Here is a 20,250-nt window from a genome sequence, read left to right on the forward strand (position 1 = left end):
TGCTCTCAGTAAAATTGGAAATTACACAAATTGGGTTTGTTACAAAATTGAAACTCACACCAGGAGCATCAAAACAAACCTAGGCCCTACTTCAAGGGAAACGTGGGCCGATTTATGGTTTTGCATGAAAATCATGGGATATTTATGTTGAGAAGCTTTCGTAAGGGCTCAGAAGCAACCAGATAAAACTCAGGGTGAAATGCAAGATGAGGGTGCAAATGAGCGAAAAATAAACAAAATATTCTCATGGGACCTTATGAGCTGAAACTGCAAATTCGACTGCCAGCATGAAAAGGACGTGAATGGTGATCAACAGGAAAATGACTTGCAAAAGTCTCTCTCTGAAGCATTCTTGACGCGTTGGAGATAGAAAGTAGTAGTATATCCCATAATCAATAGATGTTTCCCTTGTTTTAGAATTATCAACAGTTTCTTAGCCCACATAGCTCATTTAATTTAACTTTGATTTTTTTTAATTTAATAATGCATTAGAAAAATAAACATAGAAACTCTTCTTCAAAATGTTGATGTTAAAATTCAAGTTGTGAACGGTTCTCCCCAGATATCACAGAACTGTCCAAAGGAAGATGTCATTTTAAAGCAAATCAGCCATTTAGATATCTTAGCATTTGCAATGATAAATCACTAGAGAGTAGAAGTAGTTGTGGCACCTTAGAGACTAACAAATTTATTTGAGCATAAGCTTTCGTGAGCTACAGCTCACTTCATCGGATGCATTTGGTGGAAAATACAGTGGGGAGATTGATATACACACACAGAGAACATGAAACAATGGGTTTTATCATACACACTGTAAGGAGAGTGATCACTTAAGATGAGCCATCACCAGCAGCAAGGGGGGAGGGAGGAAAACCTTTCATGGTGACAAGCAGTTGACCAATGTACATGGCAGAGGGGCATTGCTGGCACATGATGGCATATATCACATTGGTAGATGAGCAGGTGAACGAGCCTCTGATAGTGTGGCTGATGTGATTAGGCCCTATGATGGTGTCCCCTGAATAGATATGTGGGCAGAGTTGGCAACGGGCTTTGTTGCAAGGATAGGTTCCTGGGTTAGTGGTTCTGTTGTGTGGTGTGTGGTTGCTGGTGAGTATTTGCTTCAGATTGGGGGGCTGTCTGTAAGCAAGGACTGGTCTGTCTCCCAAGATCTGTGAGAGTGAGGGGTCGTCCTTCAGGATGGGTTGTAGATCCTTGATGATGCGTTGGAGAGGTTTTAGTTGGGGGCTGAAGGTGATGGCTAGTGGCGTTCTGTTATTTTCTTTGTTAGGCCTGTCCTGTAGTAGGTGACTTCTGGGTATTCTTCTGGCTCTGTCAATCTGTTTCTTCACTTCAGCAGGTGGGTATTGTAGTTGTAGGAATGCATGATAGAGATCTTGTAGGTGATTGTCTCTGTCTGAGAGGTTGGAGCAAATGAGGTTATATCGTAGAGCTTGGCTGTAGACAATGGATCGTGTGGTATTGCCCCATAACCTCAGCCATGCAGAACACAATGCCATCCACAGCCTCAGAAACAACTCTGACATATAATCAAAAAGGCTGACAAAGGAAGTGCTGTCGTCATCATGAATAGGTCGGAGTATGAACAAGAGGCTACTAGGCAGCTCTCCAACACCACTTTCTACAAGCCATTACCCTCTGATCCCACTGAGGGTTACCAAAAGAAACTACAGCATTTGCTCAAGAAACTGCTTGAAAAAGCACAAGAACAAATCTGCACAGACACACCCCTAGAACCACGACCTGGGGTATTCTATCTGCTACCCAAGATCCATAAACCTGGAAATCCTGGACGCCCCATCATCTCAGGCATTGGCACCCTGACAGCACAATTATCTGGCTATGTAGACTCCCTCCTCAGGCCCTACGTTACCAGCACTCCCAGCTATCTTCGAGACACCACTGACTTCCTGAGGAAACTACAATCCATTGGTGATCTTCCTAAAAACAGCATCCTGGCCACTATGGATGTAGAAGCCCTCTACACCAACACTGCACACAAAGATGGACTACAAGCCATCAGGAACAGTATCCCCGATAATGTCACGGCTAACCTGGTGGCTGAACTTTGTGACTTTGTCCTCACCCATAACTATTTCACATTTGGGGACAATGTATACCTTCAAATCAGCGGCACTGCGATGGGTACCCGCATGGCCCCAACATTTTTATGGCTGACTTAGAACAACGCTTCCTCAGCTCTCGTCCCCTAATGGCCCTACTCTACTTGTGCTACATTGATGACATCTTCATCATCTGGACCCATGGAAAAGAAGCTCTTGAGGAATTCCATCATGATTTCAACAATTTCCATCCCACCATCAGCCTCAGCCTGGACCAGTCCACACAAGAAATCCACTTCCTGGACACTACGGTGCTAATAAGCGATAGTCACATAAACACCACCCTATATCGGAAACCTATTGACCGTTATTTCTACCTACATGCCTCTAGCTTTCATCCAGATCACACCAGACGATCCATTGTCTACAACCAAGCTCTACGATATAACCGCATTTGCTCCAACCCCTCAGACAGAGACAAACACCTACAAGATCTCTATCATGCATTCTTACAACTACAATACCCACCTGCTGAAGTGAAGAAATAGATTGACAGAGCCAGAAGACTACCCAGAAGTTACCTACTACAGGACAGGCCCAACAAAGAAAAGAACAGAACGCCACTAGCCATCACCTTCAGCCCCCAACTAAAACCTCTCCAACGCATCATCAAGGATCTACAACCCATCCTGAAGGACGACCCATCACTCTCACAGATCTTGGGAGACAGGCCAATCCTTGCTTACAGACAGCCCCCCAATCTGAAGCAAATACTCACCAGCAACCACACACCACACAACAGAACCACTAACCCAGGAACCTATCCTTGCAACAAAGCCCGTTGCCAACTCTGCCCACATATACACAACAATACACAACAGCCTCTTTTTAACCTCTCTTGGTTTGTGACTTTAGATAAGCAGCCTTAAATCTCTCACAAACTCAAGTACTGTTTCACCGATGCAATCATATTGCTATGGCTTAAAGTTATAAAATTAAATCTTAGAATAAATGAAAGATCCTAAGGTAAAATTCCCACCATTACAGACAATCAGTGCTAGGCTTAAGGGCCATAGAGACCCTGTTTTCACAGGTTAATTGTGAATTAAGGGCTTAGACCTTGTGCTGGGCCGCTGCACCAGGGTGAATTTCACTCTCTAGTGACAGGTTTCAGAGTAGCAGCCGTGTTAGTCTGTAATCACAAAAAGAAAAGGAGTACTTGTGGCACCTTAGAGACTAACAAATTTATTTGAACATAAGCTTTCGTGAGCTACAGCTCACTTCATCGGATGCATTTGGTGGAAAAAACAGAGGAGAGATTTATATACACACACACAGAGAACATGAAACAATGGGTTTATCATACACACTGTAAGGAGAGTGATCACTTAAGATAAGCCATCACCAGCAGCAGGGGGAGGAAAGGAGGAAAACCTTTCATGGTGACAAGCAAGGTAGGCTAATTCCAGCAGTTAACAAGAATATCAGAGGAACAGTGGGGGGTGGGGTGGGAGGGAGAAATACCATGGGGAAATAGTTTTACTTTGTGTAATGACTCATCCATTCCCAGTCTCTATTCAAGCCTAAGTTAATTGTATCCAGTTTGCAAATTAATTCCAATTCAGCAGTCTCTCGTTGGAGTCTGTTTTTGAAGCTTTTTTGTTGAAGGATAGCCACTCTTAGGTCTGTGATCGAGTGACCAGAGAGATTGAAGTGTTCCCCAACTGGTTTTTGAATGTTATAATTCTTGACATCTGATTTGTGTCCATTCATTCTTTTACATAGAGACTGTCCAGTTTGGCCAATGTACATGGCAGAGGGGCATTGCTGGCACATGATGGCATATATCACATTGGTAGATGCGCAGGTGAACGAGCCTCTGATAGTGTGGCTGATGTGATTAGGCCCTATGATGGTATCCCCTGAATAGATATGTGGACAGAGTTGGCAACGGGCTTTGTTGCAAGGATAGGTTCCTGGGTTAGTGGTTCTGTTGTGTGGTGTGTGGTTGCTGGTGAGTATTTGCTTCAGATTGGGGGGCTGTCTGTAAGCAAGGACTGGTCTGTCTCCCAAGATCTGTGAGAGTGATGGGTCGTCCTTCTGGGTGGACTCCTCCTGAAGGTCGAAACAGCAGCCTGGATTTCTACATAGAATGCTTCCGCCGACGTGCACGAGCTGAAATTGTGGAAAAGCAGCATCGCTTACCCCATAACCTCAGCCATGCAGAACACAGTGCCATCCACAGCCTCAGAAACAACTCTGACATCATAATCAAAAAGGCTGACAAAGGAGGTGCTGTCGTCATCATGAATAGGTCGGAGTATGAACAAGAGGCTACTAGGCAGCTCTCCAACACCACTTTCTACAAGCCATTACCCTCTGATCCCACTGAGAATTACCAAAAGAAACTACAGCATTTGCTCAAGAAACTCCCTGAAAAAGCACAAGAACAAATCCACACAGACACACCCCTGGAGCCCCGACCTGGGGTATTCTATCTGCTACCCAAGATCCATAAACCTGGAAATCCTGGACGCCCCATCATCTCAGGCATTGGCACCCTGACAGCAGGATTGTCTGGCTATGTAGACTCCCTCCTCAGGCCCTTCGTTACCAGCACTCCCAGCTATCTTCGAGACACCACTGACTTCCTGAGGAAACTACAGTCCATTGGTGATCTTCCTAAAAACACCATCCTAGCCACTATGGATGTAGAAGCCTCTACACCAACATTCCACACAAAGATGGACTACAAGCCGTCAGGAACAGTATCCCCGATACTGTCACGGCTAACCTGGTGGCTGAACTTTGTGACTTTGTTCTCACCCATAACTATTTCACATTTGGGGACAATGTATACCTTCAAATCAGCGGCACTGCGATGGGTACCCGCATGGCCCCACAGTATGCCAACATTTTTATGGCTGACTTAGAGCAACGCTTCCTCAGCTCTCGTCCCCTAATGCCCCTACTCTACTTGCGCTACATTGATGACATCATCATCTGGACCCATGGAAAAGAAGCTCTTGAGGAATTCCACCATGATTTCAACAATTTCCATCCCACCATCAACCTCAGCCTGGACCAGTCCACACAAGAGATCCACTTCCTGGACACTACGGTGCTAATAAGCGATGGTCACATAAACACCACCCTATATCGGAAAACTACTGACTGCTATTCCTACCTACATGCCTCTAGCTTTCATCCAGATCATACCACTCGATCCATTGTCTACAGCCAAGCGCTACGATATAACCGCATTTGCTCCAATCCCTCAGACAGAGACAAACACCTACAAGATCTCTATCATGCATTCCTACAACTACAATACCCACCTGCTGAAGTGAAGAAACAGATTGACAGAGCCAGAAGAGTACCCAGAAGTCACCTACTACAGGACAGGCCCAACAAAGAAAAGAACAGAACGCCACTAGCCATCACCTTCAGCCCCAACTAAAACCTCTCCAACGCATCATCAAGGATCTACAACCTATCCTGAAGGACGACCCATCACTCTCACAGATCTTGGGAGACAGACCAGTCCTTGCTTACAGACAGCCCCCCAATCTGAAGCAAATACTCACCAGCAACCACACACCACACAACAGAACCACTAACCCAGGAACCTATCCTTGCAACAAAGCCCGTTGCCAACTCTGTCCACATATCTATTCAGGGGATACCATCATAGGGCCTAATCACATCAGCCACACTATCAGAGGCTCGTTCACCTGCACATCTACCAATGTGATATATGCCATCATGTGCCAGCAATGCCCCTCTGCCATGTACATTGGCCAAACTGGACAGTCTCTATGTAAAAGAATGAATGGACACAAATCAGATGTCAAGAATTATAACATTCAAAAACCAGTTGGGGAACACTTCAATCTCTCTGGTCACTCGATCACAGACCTAAGAGTGGCTATCCTTCAACAAAAAAGCTTCAAAAACAGACTCCAACGAGAGACTGCTGAATTGGAATTAATTTGCAAACTGGATACAATTAACTTAGGCTTGAATAGAGATTGGGAATGGATGAGTCATTACACAAAGTAAAACTATTTCCCCATGGTATTTCTCCCTCCCACCCCACCCCCCACTGTTCCTCTGATATTCTTGTTAACTGCTGGAATTAGCCTACCTTGCTTGTCACCATGAAAGGTTTTCCTCCTTTCCCCCCCTGCTGCTGGTGATGGCTTATCTTAAGTGATCACTCTCCTCACAGTGTGTATGATAAACCCATTGTTTCATGTTCTCTGTGTGTGTGTATATAAATCTCTCCTCTGTTTTTTCCACCAAATGCATCCGATGAAGTGAGCTGTAGCTCACGAAAGCTTATGCTCTAATAAATATTTTAGTCTCTAAGGTGCCACAAGTACTCCTTTTCTTTTTACTCAGAGTAAAAGCTATTTTTAAAATCTAAATTTTACTGCTTTATATATCACAATAATATGGGTTTGTCATAAACCTTTAGTTCCTGTACTTAAATATACCCCCTCTTTATTGCCTGCATTACACAATAGTCACTTCAATAAACAATAAGGAAAGAACAGAGAGAGATAAAATGATGCTGTAGAAAAGGGCAGTCACGTTCTTCTCTTAATGCTCTTTCGTAATACTAATAAAAAGGGACATCCAATAAAATTGCAAAGCAGCAAATTCTGATAAAGAGAAATCCTTTTTTACTTGACACATAATTAAGCTTATGGAACTCACTGCCACAAGTTATAATGATGCAAGAAGAGCACTGCCAGATTCAAAAAAGGACTAAACATTTACATAACAAAAACAGGATAAAATGTTACAATGGATATAAACTGTAATTCTTAAGGGCATGAGCCCAATTTTAAGTGACATGGGTTCGGAACAATCTTTGGTAGTTGTACAACTGCCGCAGTGGTGTTTTTTTGTAACTGTTTCTGAAGCAGGTGATATGGCCCACTGACAAATACAGGGTACTGGACTGGGTAAGTCACTGGTCTGATCTATTATGTTAATTCCCGTCCCTATGATTTGTTACTGCAGAAGTGGAAATGATCAATCCATTCTGCACTGCAAGGATATTACACTATGGAGGTTCACATAGGAGAGAAAAACAGCTGAAAAATGATGGCGTATTTTGAGCATGTACCTTTCCCAAGCTGCTCCATGACAGGTCAAACACTGCAGCATAAAAAAAATACAACTCACCTTGTTCCTGAAGTAATAAGATAACAAAATTCAGCTGAGACCTCCTTCCCTAGCCTGACTGCTCCTAGGATTCATACACCTGCTTGGCTACAACCTAGTTCCTCTCTCCAGAGAGCCACCCTCCACTTCTCTTCTCCCCAGGTTGGGTCATCAGCCACCTCTCTCACTGCATCAGCAGAACCCACTTACTCTTCTCCCTGCAGGATCAACACCTGCTAACAAAAGGGGTCTTACTGGCAAATGTTGCCTGCCTGTTACGTTTCTATATGGTACAGTTTGTAACCTAATATCTTATTATGTTACATTGAATACTCTGCAGTTAGTTTCATCCTGAGCTTAAAAGAAGTGATCTCATTTTTAGGAACCCTGGGAGGACACAATATTTTATTGATGAAAGCTGAATACATACATTCGTCTGTACAAGTCCCATGCAGACCATAAAGTTTCCAGGTAGAACTGTACACACAATACCCTGGATTGAAAAGAGAACACCTTAGCCCCGGGTAACAAAGCAAACACCATCATCCTGCACCAGACCTATCTTCCTTCAGGGAAGCTCTGGCATCAAGCAGTCTCCAGCTGAGTCCTGGCCCCTGCTATGCCTTCATTCCAGGAGCAAGTATGAGTGACCTGCCCTCCCTCCCAGACTCTTCTCAACGGTGCTGACCCTCTCCTTTTAACCCTCCACTCTGCCCCACCTCCAAGCCTGGCAGTATTTGCAGGTGAAACAGGATGGGGCTGACTGAGCCTACAGCAGCTAATGAAACCTTTCCTGACCAATGGAGGCTTTGTACACCACATCACAACCGGAGAAGGGACACTTCATGTCCTCAGCCCCTCTGAAGAGGCTTGTGCTTTGCTCCGATGGCCCTAAAAATAAAAGCATGCACGTGCACCACCGCCCATCCACTGGCAACTCGATGGGGAAAATGATCTGGACAACTCAGGTGGCATGCGAGTTAAATGCTAATTGGCGTGACACTAAAATGTAGGAATATGTTACACACATAAAATAGCCTCTTCTGCGATAAAGTGGTCTGGTTGTCCTTATGGCATCTCCAGAAGGGTGCTCTCCGGCAGCAAAATGCACCACTGTGCCGAGGATCAGTAAAAGTTCCACTGGCTACTTAAGACCTCAAAATAGAGGTGCAATTTCTCTGCTGAGGGGTGAATTTCATCCTAGAAGAGGAGACAGCTTGTCTGATTTAACATCAGGCTACATTTAGATAAACATGTACAGAAAGTCCGTATTCATGCACTGCAACCGTCTGGCAAGGGAAGGGTCAATGCAACTCTGCCTATTTGGTAGGAGCTCTTAAATATCCAATGCAATACATTGACTTGATTTTTTTAGAACAGTAGGAAAACACCAGATATATCCAGGTGTGCTTTTCTTAACAATAGACCAAGTACTGTGGTAGGGTAACTATACTTTGTAGCCCATCAGGCTAGCTTGCCTTCATTATATTCAGCTTGTGACAGGGTCAGGCCAGATGGCTACAGGAGAGTGATAGAAGGCAGATATATTATCCCCAGGTTAAGTAGGTCCCTTTTCCTTGGATAAGGTAACAGGGAAGGTTCCAGAACAATCAGGAACCTTCTGGAAACAATTAAGACAGACAGGCTGATTAGAACACCTGCAGCCAATCAAGAAGCTGCTAGAATCAATTAAGGCAGGCTAATCAGGGCATCTGGGTTTAAAAAGGAGCTCACTTCAGTTTGTGGTGTGCGTGTGGGGAGCTGGGAGCAAGAGGCGCTAGGAGTGAGAAGACTACTGTTGGAGGACTGAAGACTACAAGCATTATCAGACACCAGGAGGAACGTCCTATGGTGAGGATAAAGAAGGTGTTGGGAGGAGGCCATGGGGAAGTAGCGCAGGGAGTTGTAGCTGTCACACAGCTGTTCCAGGAGGCTCTCTAGACAGCTGCATTCCACAGGGCCCTGGGCTGGAAACCGGAGTAGAGGGCGGGCCTGGGTTCCCCCCAAACCTCCCAACTCCTGGTCAGATCCCAGAAAAGTTGACCTGGATTGTGGGTTCAGAAAAACGGCCAAGCTGAGGGCTGCTGTGAATCTCCAAGGCGAGCAAATCCGCCAATAAGTGCAAGACCCACCAAGGTAGAGGAGGAACTTTGTCACACGCTGAAATGCAAGGAACCTACAGACCTGTACCCTATAAGACATTTGTGTCAGCAGTTTTAGCAGAAGTCTTGAGACCTATGAACTTTGGCACAGATAAATGGCCCAATAGAAAACCCCAGGTATTGGGGAGCTGAAAACAGTGTTTAAGGGGAATTTCCAACCATAGGAACATGAGTCCAACCACAAGAGTGCCATGGCAATGAATCAATGTACATAATAGCAGGTACCTCAGTTACATCCACAGATACCTAACTGCAAGAGGGCCATGGAAACAAATTGATGTCTGTGATAATAATTTGAGATCATTGATATATTAACCTGTAGAAGCAGGACACTCCAACATTAGTAAGAAGAGGATATACAAATAAGGAAAAGAGGGAAAAGCCCAACTGAATATGCATTAGATATAGTGGCATCAGTGTAACATATTATAAATGTTGCATCCCAGCCTAGGGGCGGTAGGAGAAGGAGATGTAGCCCTGGAGAGGTACCAGAATGATGGCCACTGGTGATGTTGGGGAAGGTGATGGCGATGAAAAAGATGATGGCTGACATTTCAGGTAGTCCTGTATGGGATGATGTGAGTATATGGATGTGCAGATGGACATTCTGTCGTATTTCTAGATACCTTACTGAATTGGAGTGTTTATGATTGTGGTAAATGTATTAATAAACTATTTGTAAATATAGAAGAGTTCCTATGGTGTGAGTGTTGCAGCTGTGCACATCGAGGTTCCCAACTATACAATAATTTGAATAATATTGGGCCTGATCTTGGGACAAGAACCTATCTACCCTCAAAGTGATAACTGGGAATTCTTAAGTAATCAATATAATTAATACATAATCTCTAGATCAGGCTATAACTTCTAGATTTCAGTGTATTTAACATAATTAACATTATTCTAATGTCCTTCTGTTCAACAGACAGAACTTTGCTCCCTAATTTCAGTTACCCCTCCTTGTGGGGGTGTCATGTCATCTGGAAGCACTAATCAAGTTAGTTCCCAACTTTTGGTACCATAGACTCTTGGAAATGCCCTTGTTGGGGCATCATTAAAAGCAACTAAAATATCAAAGCCCTAAAACTGAGCCACCCCTCAAAATGCATTCACAGGAAAATTTCTAAAGAAGTTTCTTTGTATGATTCACAAACAAAACTGGACTTGGAATGAGAAACCCATGTTTAGAGAAGTTTAGAAATGTTGACATTAAAGAATCCTCATGTTTTCCATAACTTCCGCTCCCTTTTCTAGCACAGAGTAACATACACTGATTTACAACATTGAAATAGAAAATGAAGAATTGCTAATGGTAAGGTTAAGAGCTTTGATAGCTACATTTTTAATTATTTGTAATTATATTTAATGACGGAGTACAGACGAGGTAAAATCTGGGACAAGTCCTTGCTGGAATAAGCATGTGTAGTGGCTTGGAGAGGTTCCTCCTTGTCTGTGGCAGAGGAAGGCCACTCTGCCTCTCTATGCCATCTAGCGGCTGAGAGCCAATCCACAAGGGATTAGCACCAATAACAGTCTGTAGCCAGCCCCCTAGCTGGAGCAGGTAGCAATACAGTCAGGCTTAGCCCTCTGGGCAGGTCCGAGCAATATCAAGCAATATCTGAGCAATATCTCCCTGGCTGGGGCAGAAGGCAAACAAACACAGGCTGTGAAGCCTAAGGTGGATAGGCTGCCACCCCAGGGGTGGGGTTGGCAGCATGGGGTAGCAGGCCCTGGGCCCACCTTACTCCACCAGGTCCCAGCCCTAACAGTGGCAGGGAATCCCACCACAGAGTCAATGGGGGTCCTGCCGAAACAGGCTGACCGTGGCTTCAGCAAACACAACCAGACTAATTTCTGGTTTCAGAGTAGCAGCCGTGTTAGTCTGTATTCGCAAAAAGAAAAGGAGTACTTGTGGCACCTTAGAGACTAACAAATTTATTAGAGCATAAGCTTTCGTGAGCTACAGCTCGGACTAATTTCTGGTTTCCCTGGGCTACTTCCTACTCCTACCTGGTTGTAGGGCTTTGTCACTCATGGGCCCGCAGAATCCTCAAGGTACTCGGCAGCCAGCAGTTCCAGCAGCTCCTCGGGATGTTTGCCAGATGACAGTTCCAGAAACTCCTCTGGGTACTCATCTGGCAGCAGCTCCAGGTATTCTTCCAGAGGCAGCTCAACTCCTGGTTCAGGGACCGGCAGCAAGGCAGAAGCATATGACTCCTTCTCTGGCTCTCCATCAACTGAGCTGGAGGTCTCACCTTTTATACTTCTTGATTGGCCCCTCCACTTCAGGCACAAAGGGCATGCCTAGCCTGGCTCCACCCACGAGAGGGCAGGGAGTGGTTCCTCCCTGTCTGTGTCAGAGGGAAGCCACTCTGCCTTGCTACTGTGTGGTTTTGCAAATTCTTCTTTTAAATAGTATTGCTAATCTGCTTAAACTGTTATTGCCCATAGATCAAAGGCAACCTATTGTGTTGGAAGATGTAAGTAAAAGAGACACAAGCATGTAATGATGAATAAACCCTACCTTTTTTTGGGAAGACCCCGGGTAGGGTGAGACAAAACCAACATGACCCAGAAACTACAAACCTAGCACAAGTTGGGAAATTGAAGCTCATGCATGCTTAATGTCTGGGTTACCTAAAATCCAGAGGGTTGATGTGCTAAAAGCCATTTGGATAAAAATTAAGTAATCTGCAATGTAGAAATATAGAAAAGACCTAAGTGAGCATAGGCCCAAACTGGAGAACCACAGACCAGAAACTGAAGAACAGGACTGAAGGACCAGATCTAGGGGTCATGGAAGATGGAAGAACTTTCTCATGCCCCAGAATGTGGTAACTTGGTACCATTTACCAATAATCCTGTCTTGTCATTATTATTTGTCAGGTATAAATGTATGTCCAGACACTATAAGTGATAATAATTCTGTCTGAAATAGTATAAATAAAGGCAAAAATTGATTAAACCTAAATTGGGTAGACTTGTGACTCCATTTCCCAACTTTATCCCCAAAACACTATTTCTCCTGATTTTCCCAGTTCTTGCTCTACCCTCAGTGAGCAACAGAAATATTGTTCTGATCATCCATAATTGGAAAAAGGGGGAAGTGACTTAATTTCAGAGCTGGTTGAAATATGTGTTTGCTTTTTTGTTTGTTTCTGTCAAAATTTTCAGGAAAAACTATCTTTAAAAAACCCCCACAGAACAAGATTCTTTCGGTTTACAGTTTTCTGGGGGGAAAATAATCAAGGAAACCATGAAAATTTTCATTTTGTCAAAGCCCCTATTTTCCACCCAAAACGATTTTTGAAGGAAAATTTCCTATCAGCCCTACTTTGAGATGTCTACTGAGATGTTTGTTGTGTTCGCTATCTCTAGTTCCCACTATATTCAACATTATTAAAACTATCCTCTTCTGACCCTCCTACCTAATTTAGCCTTCCTCAGATTAAGGCATTTGTAGAAACACAGGTGCAAGATAGTCCCCTAAATTAGCTTCTCCAGTCTACAGCAAATAGACCAGCTGCTGCCCTTAAGAACAATGTAGAAATGCTTCCAATTGATATCAGGCCCATCCACTTTGGCTCAGACAGACTCTGATAATCTCCTTGGGGAAGAAGATCATGAAGAGTTGATGGCTATTGAACACAGAGTGCTGGCCCAAGCTTTTTTCTCTTCATCTTTCTGAGGTGACATTAGTCCTCTCTGGTGAAGTCAATAGCACAACTGCTGTGTCTTTCAAGACTGAAGAAGAATCTGACTGTTTTCTGCCAGTGGATGTGCCCACTTTACCCAGAAGTATCACAAGGCTGCCTAGAATTAATCTCTTCTCCTCACTCACACTTTCCATTAATGACAATCCAAGCTTGTGCATTCACTTACAGATGGAAACTCCAGACTGTTAACAAAGTAGCACTAGAAACTGTGGCAAGTTCAGTATTCTTCTCAGAGTATGGCACAAAAGACAATAGCAGTAAAACGCAGGCTGTGAATACATTAATAACATCAGCCACATAAAAGGAATGTCTGATAACTGTTTACTGGGATAGGAGAAATCTTGATATCTATTGCATCACAGTTAGGAAACATGCTATGGATTCTGCTATCACCATAATGAGTTTCATCTTTGATTCTGGGGGTCCTTGCCACATTTGGTCATGTTACAGAGTGTCTTGGGACTCTATGATTTTGTTAGTGTGAGAATCCACAATCAAAATGATTAATAGAATTCAAAACAACCATTTAGAAACAAGAGGCAATAAACAGGAAAACGAAAACTAACTGAAAATGAAGCAACCAACAGACAAAGTTTTCAATGAAAGTTGGGTGAAAAATTGCAAAGAATGAAAGTTTTCTAAAAAGTGTATTCACCAACAGAAAAAAGCCTACACTTACTGTGGAAAATATGTGAATATGACTAATTTGCTAAGCTTCAAAGAAAACTGCAAATCTGATTGAATTAGTAAGATGTCACTTAGAATAAGGCACAAAACTCAGCCATATATTCATCCACAATACCAGCCACACTACTTTCTCTCGTTGTAGAATATAGCCTGGATTTACCCTTGGTTCTCAAGTTTCTGCCTAGTTTTATTCCAAACCTGAATCTCAAATGTAATGAAGAAAGGCTGAAAGAAAAGATCTGGCAACAACCCTTCAGGTGCTGTTCAAAGAGTGCTTTAATTATAAAGAAAGTGAACTTGGACATCTGTCAGCACTTTAATATAATTCCCATGAGTGTGACCACACCATTTAACTCCTTCCAATCAAATGGAAATGTCTAGTCTGTAATATCACAGAAATGAGCTAACACAATTGTCTCTGGGAGGCATTCGTATCATGGGATGGGCAAACTGGTTGGGAGAAAACTATTATCTGACTGACTCCAATCATGGCTCCAATTCAGCAATCAGAATAAGCCCAACCTGCTCTTTAAATTTTGGCTCAGTCTGAATGGAGAAATTAAGCCTTCTTTCAGTAGCTTTCCCTACAGACTGATCTGTCAGGCCCCATCATTAGGAACTTTAAAAAAAAAAAGAGTTTGAAACAGGCATCTGTGCTAATGAAGGAAAATTTCATAAGCAAAATGGCCTAACTCTACATACACTATATCTCCCTTTCACAAGGCTGGTTCTGTTGACCTGCATGGAGACACACAGAGCTAGGGGCTGGCCTGTCTAGCCCTGTCAACTTTATCATATGTCCCAGTCAGTTAGAGCCCATGCACTTGTTAAGTTTGAGAACTGGGGCACACGTGGAGAGGAACTCTAACCAATCTTCTCACCATGCCTTCTCTCCTTTCCCTGCTGCATATCCAAGCAGGGCCAGAAGCAACAGGGGTTGCATTCCCTATAATGTGGAAAATAGCAGTGGAACACCCATCATTAGACTCATTGTTGAGGGTAAAAGCCCAGTAGATTAGCGACACCATGGTATCAGGTTAGAGGTTGCTCTAAAGCAATGAGCCTCTGACTGCCTGCATGTTGGATTTTAATTTAGGCCCAGATTTGTGTCATATACCTGATGCAGAAAAGAAAAATGAATTAAATAAATTACATCTAGGGACATATATTTCAAATGAATCTTTTTGGCAGATATTCTTCAATGTCCTTCTCTTATTCTTCACCTCTCTTTTCTTGGTTCAGCTGGCAAGCAGAGTCTTGTTTTAATTATTGCTCTTCTGTAAAATGAACACCTTGTTCCCCTATATTATATTCATATAAATTCATATAATTTATAAAATATAAATGTTGAAGACGAATCGCTAATGCTACCTAATTTTCATCAGCCTCGGCTCTTCAGTAATCGATGAGAGCTCTCTCTCTTTTTCTTTAATGGGAGGACAGAGATTTTTTTGTTGCTGGATGAGTTTGGAGATCCCCCAGCTTCCGCATTACACACACTATCAGCAGAGTTGCGCAGATGCACAGTGGAGTCTCTACATCTTCTTGTAGTAATGCCTAGAAAATAAAAACATTCTGAGTGAAATTCTCTTTCTCCCTGCTCAGCACTGAGCAAATGGGCCTTGGGTGGGGATTGAGGGGAGTGGATAGAACCTACCCTAATCCCAGACAAAGCACTGGCAAGCCCATAGTCTCTCTGTCTCTCTCTGACACTTGCTCCATCTCCACAACTGGAATAATGGCCATGACCCATTGAGCACTCCCTACACAGGGATTTGTGGCCACTAATCCCTGTGAATGCAGAATGACTGGCAAAGTCCCTGTCCCCTATGCTTCTTGTTCCACTGAGATCAGCTCCTTCACATGCAGGAGGGTATTTCTTCTCTCTCCCCTTCAGGCCATGCTGCTGCTGTCTTGGGAGCTCTTTTAACTCCTAATATGCCAGGTGAATTTCACCACTGGGCACGGACAATCAGTATTGTTTCCAGTTATTTCTCGCATACTTTCTGTCTTGAGACATATCAACTTTCCTGTCTTATCCACCTGAGGGGGACCTCCAGTTCTATTAATATTTCTTCCTTCTTGGTTATCAAGAATGTCAGTCCAAAGCTCCAGCTGGTTTTCTTTTATAAAATAGATGACGTGTCTGCAATATCACTCAGGTCTGTTTATATATTCACTACGCATTCGCCCAGGGAGTTCAGCTTTCGTTTTTATACCAGAAAGTGAAGATGGATTTACATGAGCTGAATTTCACTTATAGGTTTAGTTGGCTCTGGATCAGGTCCTGAATGCTTAAGATAAATTCTCTGGGCCTGATTCTCACTGCCCCTAAAGTCCACTCTAATGAGAATCAGACCCACTGTGTCTTTATCACGTTCGTGGTTCTGGGTACTTTGGGGAAAGAATTTTATGCTACCACCATGAGGAAGCTTAGACAATCAGCTACTAGACAGGGAAGAATGGGCTAGTGGTTAGAGTGCAAACTTTGGACTTGGGAGGGGTCCCAGGATTCCCTGGTCCTTCACACACTTCCTTTGTGAACACATAAAAGTCACATATTCTGTGTGTGTCGGTTCCCAATCTATAAAATGGGGATAATAGCATGTCCCTACGTTACAGGGGTGTTGTGAGGATACACACATTAATAATAGAAGATTGTGAGGTGCTCAAATACTGTGGTAATGAGTCCATATAAGTACCATAGAGAGATACTACAATGACTGTGACCACATAAGCCCCTGGAAAAACTGATGCTCAAGAACAAGACAGTCATCTCGTATTTTCCTACCACTCGCCATTTTTCCCCCGTTTATTCAGAAAAGAGTGAGGCAAAGAGGGAGCAAATATTTCAGGGAACAAGATATCTTTAAACAAGGGATATAATTTAATCATTTAAAAAAAGTGTTGTAGCTTGAAAAGTGACCGTAAAAATGCATTGCTGGTTCTGTGCTTCCTGTCACTCAGCAACTTCCTTGTCAAGTTTACTCCATTAATAAATAAGGAGATTTGTTTTCCCTCACTGGAAACTCTGGGAGCTCAACCTGGGATCTGAAATTCAAGCTAGGTTTTTCTGGCTCATTGCCAGGCATGAAGATTCTGTGTCCAACCCTCTATGGGTTTTAAAATGCAATAATCACCACATTACCTAGGCTAGATCTCAGGTAACAACTGTTGGTGATTGTGGCAAAGTGGCCACCCCACCATATCCCTTAGTGGCTTATTGTGGCACTGCAGCAGCTGTGTCTCAGTTTCCCTCGTGTTCTTCAACATATTCTAGCTGTAGGAATGGCCTGATCCTCCAGCCAAGACCTCTTCAAGAGCCTGCCCTCCCCACCCACACACACACTGAGCCGCAAAGTCCTTTAACAAGTCCGACAGAAATATAGAGACAACTAAATCTTCAGCCCCAATCAGGCCCAGCTGGCTACCCCTTTCCCTTGCATACAAGCCTCAGCTATAATGCAATGTCTTTGCATCTGTCCACAGGCTCCTCTGCCTTATTCCACCCTGCAGTCTCGGCCTGGCACAGTTCTCTACCTTCCCGGGAGTTCAGGTGGGCTGTCATCCCTCAACAGCTCCTGATCTTTCCTTAGGCTTCAGGCTCACTATCTACTTCTTTGCCCCTTTAGCATTCTTGGCCTTCTACCTGGCCACTGCTCAGAGAGAGGGAACTCCCCACATCCCTTCCTCTGGGTCTCCTCTCTTGACTGGTCTTTGGTGTCCTTTTTTAAGTCTATTCCCTCCAGTTGACACCACCATCTTCAGGTGCAAAGCGGGAGATTACTAGCACTCCCAGCCTCCTTTAAACTTCTCGGTGCCTAACAGTGTTTACACCCCGTCACTGTGATGCATGTTCTCACTCATGCTCTCATATTTGGATTGCCTCTGCATTGGTAATGGGAGCAAAAAACAGAGCTCTGTCAGAGAGAGAACCAGAGAGAATCTTGAAAACAGAGGGGAGCAGATCAGATGAGTCAAAAATTGCCATTTTTACACTGTCACATTTCTAACCACAACCATACTGTCAGCCATATGTTTTATTTTAAGCCGACTGTGTTTACAACCAAAAGGCAGGCTAGCATTTTGCCAGATTGAGTACAAACAGAATTAAATAGGTTGTACTGGGGGCACAACCGAAGTCATATGATTGACGACACTTCAATACAGCAAATATGCTGCACCATCATAAATGATGCATATGTTTCAAATATCCAGTGTTATATATTTCAGTCCATACTGCTTGTCTTTTGCAGGGCCTTTGTTCTTCAAAGCACTCTACAAAGTGTAACTGATTTATCCTTACATCACCACGGTTAGGTAAGAAAGTGTGAAAATTCAGCAGGAAGATTATGTGACTTGTCCAAGGCAGAGAGGGTGTCAGTGTCAGAGTTGGAATTAAAACTCCAGAGCCCATGGCTTCTATTCCTGTGTTTAGGATGATCGGACCATACCTCTCTTCAATATCTGATGGAGACTTGGTGTTTCTGGATATGATTTATATGGTACATTTCAGTATGTGTGATAGGAACATCCTATACTATGACGTTTACGATGTATGCATTTCATTATGCAGCGTATGTGTTTCACTATATGATAAATGCATTGCAGTTTCACTATAAATAGATGGTATGAATTATGTCCCCAGTAACCTCTCATACAAAGCCTTTATGGTTTAGCTCTAAATCATAAATCCGAGATGAACCTGACATCAGTGCAGTTGATCCAAAATAATAAATAAAATAAATAAATAAAAGGTGGATGTTTCAACCTCTCACTTGAAAAGCTTGACACTCCATATGGACCGAAATATCTACAGGTTAATCTTCTCCATACAAGACTTCAAACTACAATGCAACTTCAGCACTACATTTTGCCACTCAGTATTTAATTTCACTCTACATATGCATTGCAAACATTCAAATACGTAGCATTGAACACTTTTCAAAGCAGTGCAAGAGATTTAGCCACATGTTCCTTTAAAAGTGATCATTGTGCAGTATTTTTTACAGAATGAGAAAGTAGTAGGTTGTTGGGTTTTTTTTAATTCTTCATTTAAGTCTCTGAAATCCTCCCACTACGTGTCTTGCGTCATTTAAAAAAATGCATTTGCAGTTAATCTCCAAAATCGCAAAGACAATGCTAATCCATACACTTTAAAAAGAAAAATCTGACTCCTAACGCTAGACCTGCTCTAAATAATGCCAGTGGCTTGACAAATTTAGTAAATTGGCAGAGTAAATATTTTAATATATGGATCACACAGCTGCAGATTTATCAGTTACTTTGGAATATTTCCTAAATCATATAGTACCTCTGGATAGCTACTACTCATCAACTTCACTTTCACATTCCATTAATGGAAGATGTCTGCCTCTGTCACCTGCATCACTTTGAAAATGTCAACCTTTCACTTTCAAAAACAATTTCCCTAACTTAATAACTTTTGTCATATGAATGTAATAACTTCTCCTCATTGCATATATATTTATATATAGCCAAACTCTACTCTCATTTACATCCATTCAACCACAATGTCTACAATCGGGGTGCATGGCTGTCACTAAATTCAAGATTTATATAAGCTTATTACTGCCCTACCCTCAATAATTACTTTAAATATATAGTAGATCTAAGCATTATGAGTTGGGGGTTTTTTTAAGCAGATGGATTAGCATTTTCTTTGTGAGCATGCATCAACTTTCTAAAATACCTGTTTGTTTGCTTTTTTGTAATGATGCAAGACACATTCTGGAGGGTTTCAGCTGCTTCTACAAAGGGCTAAATAAAATAATCCTCCTCCCACTTTCTCAACCAGTGTAAAACACCGCACATGATTTATACTATCAGCTTGCCACTTAACAGTTACCCACCTCATCTCCAACAAAAGCTACCACTGCCAACTACAAAAAAACATGTACTATACCCACTCACCAGTAGCGGCTCAGACACACTGTCATTCAGTTGCTGGAGGGATTTGAATTGTTGACAGTTGTGCATCACTCTCTCTTGTGATGAATTTTTCATGGGGAAGGTGAATCCCTGGGTCTTGTCCTCATCACTGAATCCCATTCACTGGTGTGTCTTCCTTCGTAAACAGGTTCTCTGGCAGTGTCTAGCAAACAAACCTTAGCTGTACAGATACACTGTTAGGGCACAGAACCATTCTGTCACACAAAGTAGTTGTGTTCCTGTTTATAAGTGTGATCCAGCTTGAGGGACCTAGATAAAGAGAGCTGTAGGGGGACCTGGAGCCTTTTTGAGTCTTGTGCCTTGAGTTGGCTAGAGCGATGGCATGTGCACCCTTCCCTAATAGCTGACTGGGCTACCTTCAGTGCTCTGACATGCTGTGAATGAAGAACCCAGATCAGATCCTAACCTCTCATCCCAGTGGACCAGTACTAAACATATGACCACTTCAGAATG

Source organism: Dermochelys coriacea, chromosome 7 (assembly GCF_009764565.3).
Source record: "Dermochelys coriacea isolate rDerCor1 chromosome 7, rDerCor1.pri.v4, whole genome shotgun sequence".
In the NCBI taxonomy this organism is placed as follows: Eukaryota; Metazoa; Chordata; order Testudines; family Dermochelyidae; genus Dermochelys; species Dermochelys coriacea.